The following is a 5,031-nucleotide window of genomic DNA, read 5'->3' as shown; positions in this document are numbered from 1 at the left end:
AGATAGATAGATGATAGATACAGTAGATACAGTATATTTTGTAATTTGTTATAACTACTGTTTAACAGCTTACTGCTTTTTAAAAAAATAATGCAAGTTATTGAAATTGAGAATACATTTTAGCTAATTTTTGAATATTCTGATTATCAAATGAATGATAATTCTTTGATCTGCTAAATTTCTGCAGACCTTTCCATGTTAAGGTAATATTTAAAGAGTTCAAAATTGCAACTTTTCTTTGTATTTTATTTTTAGTTAACATATGTCCTACTGGATATTGGAATTCAAGAACTATTTCCAGAGTTGAATGGTAATAAAAACAAAAACAGATAGTAAAGAAGTATCTTTAGTATCTGTTTTTGTTTTTATTAATCATAAAAACAAAACAGATACTAAAGAAATAAACAAACACATAAATAAAAATGATTTTACTATTCATCTCGATGTTTCTTTAACTTACCAAAAGGGAGACAGGCAACTTCTTGTTATATTGATGTTATACATTATCTGTTTCTGCTTAAATCAATATATAGCAACATCAATGTAACAAGAAGTTGCATGCATACATAAATGGAATTTTTTTTTAAATAAGTGTTTTATTTTTTTTAAACAAAAACAAACATAAAACATAAACCATCTTCAGTTATATAGTGTGTTGGTTGGTACAAATCACTTGTGCACAATCTCTGCAGTCTTTCCCTTCCAATTTGCATTAATCCTTATATCATAAATCCACTGTATACATCTATATTATTACTATGATTACTTACTTACTAGACTACTAATATTACATCATTTTATGTGGGCAAATCACCATTTTTACTTAATCTACTTTATAATGTTCATTTCATCATCACCAATCTATTCTATAATAATATATCCTTACTTTACCTTACCTCTGTAATTCTATTATACTAGTATTATAAAGTATTATAAAATATTTCATAAATGAAAAAGCAAAGCAGAAACAAATATCAATAAGTACAGCAGTGTAACAGAAAAATTATTTAAATTTCTTTGTATTGACTTATTCTAATTTTGTTAATTATATCAACATGTTTATAATTATCAACCCTCTGTATTTAATTCATACACAGCAATGATCATTCTCCGCCTAATTTCTACCTCTTATCTCTATCCATTTCTGCACATTGTAAATTTTAATTTCATTTTCATCTATGGGGATCTCTTCATTTTTCCACTGTTGTGCAAACATAATTCTAGTCGCTGTTAACACGTGTAACATTAAATATGTATTGTACTCCCTTTATGTGGGTACCAACAAAAATATTTCTGGTTTTAAAATTTAAATCTATGTGTTGCTTTACCATTTTCACTAACCTGGACACTATATCCTCTTGAATAGCTACACTAGCAGTGCCCAATACTGAATTCATATATTCCAGCTTTTTAAACTGAGGAATAAATTTCAGAAAAAGAATTCAGTATTGCTCTGTGAATGTGCCTATCAATTCCATTTGTAATCTAACTTCTTAGATGATTTTGTACTATTATCTTTTTTTTGTACTATATATATCTGCATAAGGCTGTAAAAAGCTTCAGTATATCTTTAAGCTGCATTCTAAAAAGGTTAGGCGACCAAACATGGCTTCCCCTGGCTTCTCTCTCTCTGCTATAGAGAGAGCATTCCATTAGGGACTGCTGGTCCAGGTAAGTAGTCTTGGCTAGGAAAGATTTTTGTGCCAATACTGGCACAAAATAACAAACTCCCTTGGTTTGTTAATAGTATTTCCATTTTAAGTGTTTCTTTTTCAATTAATGAATTGTAATTATGAAAATATCAGCCATTCTTTTATATACACAGTACAACATCTTTTTTATAGACTGTCATTTTCAAATCCACTTTCAGTTCCGTCTCATTCTTGTCTGGTGAAACTTGTTCCTTTTAAACACTAACTAGCTATAGTGTCAGGGCCTCTTAAAAGTAACTGAATATTACTGATCTCTGTTCCTTGCTTGCTTTCGTCGCTTGCCACTGCCTTCACCACTCAACTTACAACAATTGAGTCCAAACCACTGTTGATTTTTTTTTTTTTTTGCAGCATATTGCCAAGATGAAATGGCAAGAAAACAAAAGGAAATCCAAAAGAGTCACAACCACAACCATTGGAGTCTGAGGAAAGCAGAGCCAGCACATCATCCACACCACGACCAGAGGAAAGAGTCAGTACATCATCCACACCAGGACCAGAGGAAAGAGCCATCATCCACACCAGGACCAGAGGAAAGAGCCATCATCCACACCAGGACCAGAGGAAGGAGCCAGCACATCACCAGGTACTGGAAGAGCTGAATCAGACATTGAAGGGAACCTTCCTGACAGCTGGACACTCCAGCAGTACAATAATTTTAGGGAAAAATATGATGGATTGGACGTTTCCCAGAAAAAATTAGGTTGCAAGTATTGCAGAAGATTTGAAATTTCGACCAAAGAAAAAAGTGTCCACGGACCTAAGGAGTGAAAGAATTATCAAATTGAACCATCAGGAAGGAGCAGGGGTGAGATTCTACCAGTTCGCACCTATTCGCTAGAACCGGTTAACATTCTAAGCAGTTCGGAGAACCGGTTGTTAGAAGAAATTACTGGCCTAATCCTGTAAGGAAGGCAGGAAGGAAACATTCTGGTGTTGCTTACAGAAACTGCCTCTCCATTAACTCTTATTACATTCTTGGCAGGACTAGACTTGGCAGGACTAGACTCTGTCTCAGGAACTTCTCTGGAAATTTTTTCCTCCTTTGCTGGTACTTTGCTGTGTGGAGTGACCATTCAAAGTTACAATGGCACTGAAAAAAGTGACATGACCATTTTTCACTTATGGCTGTTGCAGCATCCCCACAGTCATGGCCAGGCGAGGAGATGCGTGCCTCAATGTGAGTGATATTGAATTGGCCACACCCAGCAATAACATGACCACCAAGCCATGTCCACCCAGTCACATGACCACCAAGCCACACCCACCACCTAAGCCACGCCCACAGAACCGGTTGTTAAAAATTTTGAATCTCACCCCTGGGAAGGAGTAAAGATATCCAACAAACTTCCCTCAAAAAGAAATTGAAGGAACATTTCTCATCTAAGGCTCACAACATCTGTACAACAAAGTTGAAGCAATGTGAGCAGGATGTCATAAGCAAAGGACTGGAGAAGACGAGTGAGAAATATCTGGATAGTACATGTAGAGTGTTTATTACAGCGTATAGTCTGGCACAAACGTGCAGACCATTTTCATATATATAGAAGATCTGATTGAATTACAAAAAAGAAATTGTTTAGATTTGGGAACAGGGTTGCATTCACGTAGAATTGCAGTTGCAATAGTAGATTTCATTGCAAAAGATATCAGGAAACATTTATTTACCAAAATTATTGAGAAAACTTGCAAAATCTGTTTGATAATTGATGAAGCCTCAACAATATCTTCCAAACCAGTTCTTATACTGTACTTAAAAGTTGAGGGTCCAGCTTTCTCACCAACAATTTTCCTTGAACTAGTAGAATTAGATAAACAAGATGCAGAGACGATATATTGTTCGGTTATAGAAAGTTTGAATAAAGTTGGGTTTAATAGAAACTATCTGGAGAAACATTTAATTGGATTTTGCTCTGATGAAGCCAGTGTTATGCTTGGGAGAAAATCTGGGGCAAGCACTAGGACAGCCAAAGAGTTTCCAAATATTATAATATGGCACTGTTTAAACCGTCATTTGCAACTTGTTTTAGATTATTCTATTAGGGAAATAAAGCAAATCAATCATTTTCAAATTTTTATTGATAAAATATATTCTATTTTCCATCAATCGAATAAGAACCTAATTGAACTTAACAAAATTTCCGAACACCTTGAGATTGAAATTATAAAAATTGGTAGAGTTTTTGGACCAAGATGGGCTGCCTCTAGTTTAAGATCAACCCTAGCTGTGTGGCGGGCTTATCCAGTGCTACATGAGTTTTTCTGATCAAATAAAAAATACTCCGGTATGGCTGCCCGTCTTGAAAACTCATATTTTCTCACAGATTTGGCCTTGATGATTGATCTGCTAATTGAAATATCTCTCCTTTCTAATGCATGGCAAGCAAGAAACATAAGACATTATAAAGGCTGAAAAACTTGTGCTAAGATCAATTAGATCATTTGAAATGCTTATAGAGGAAAAGGGTTCATATGAAAGTAAGGTTGATGAAACCTTTAAAAATATAAATTTTATACAATATCATCCTATTTCTGGGACTTCCTTGTAAAAAACTTATACAAAGCATTGTAACTAATTTGAAGAAGATTGATGGATTGCGAACATTTAAAAACAGGCTGCCAATTTAAAGACATTGATCAATTAAAATTTCTAAATTATTTGGAGCCAAATTATTGGAAAATTGAAGAAGTGGTGGTTCCATGGAGAGCAGCTAAAGGACAATTGGTTTGAATCTGGTCAAATTTTCAATTATGAAATCAATATTAATGATTATCATGATTTAATAGAAAATGTCTAAAAATTATACAATTCCTTGCAGCATTAAAACGGCTAGAGATATTATTAAAACTATTGCAGTCAGTTCAGCAGAGGCGGAAAGAGGCTTCTTGCAGATGAACATAATATGTTTAGAAGGCAGAAGTCACCTTACAGTTTTCAATATTACAGACCTCCTGACCATCAGTCTAATTGGCTTAGACATGGCCACACCCACCCATCACACACTTAGCCACGCCCAATCAACAAGCCACTCCCACCTGTCACATGACCACCAAGCCACACCCACAAATTAGGCCACGCCCACAGAACTGTTTGTTAAGAGATTTGAATCCCACCCCTGAGTGTAATACATGAAGTATCCACACTGGAATGAATGAAAACTGCAGGCAAGCTTGTACAGGATTCCAGTCATTGCAAGGAAGAGCTTTTATCTTAGTAGGTGGTGGTCCTTAATTCATCATTGCATAAAGGAAGATCAGCCATTTTTATAGGCTATTCTGAAAGGATTTCTTAGAATGGAAGCTATAGCCACTGGAAGCT

The 5,031-nt window shown here is 34.8% G+C and overlaps 1 long non-coding RNA gene across 1 annotated transcript in view; it reads left to right on the top strand.

The window, feature by feature from the left end:
- The first annotated feature begins 224 nt into the window (after window positions 1-224).
- The window catches only part of LOC148132956 (uncharacterized), a 5,873-nt gene continuing 1,066 nt past the window's right edge, over window positions 225-5,031 (top strand). Inside the window, exon 1 of the long non-coding RNA XR_015745407.1 lies at window positions 225-310. This is a non-coding gene — a long non-coding RNA (uncharacterized LOC148132956). The remainder of the gene's footprint in view (window positions 311-5,031) is intronic.

This window comes from Notechis scutatus, chromosome 1 (genome assembly GCF_049901735.1).
Source record: "Notechis scutatus isolate UNSWTSFEM ecotype Mainland chromosome 1, rNotScu1.2, whole genome shotgun sequence".
NCBI lineage: Eukaryota > Metazoa > Chordata > Lepidosauria > Squamata > Elapidae > Notechis > Notechis scutatus.
This window is presented reverse-complemented; position numbering and strand designations above follow the sequence as displayed.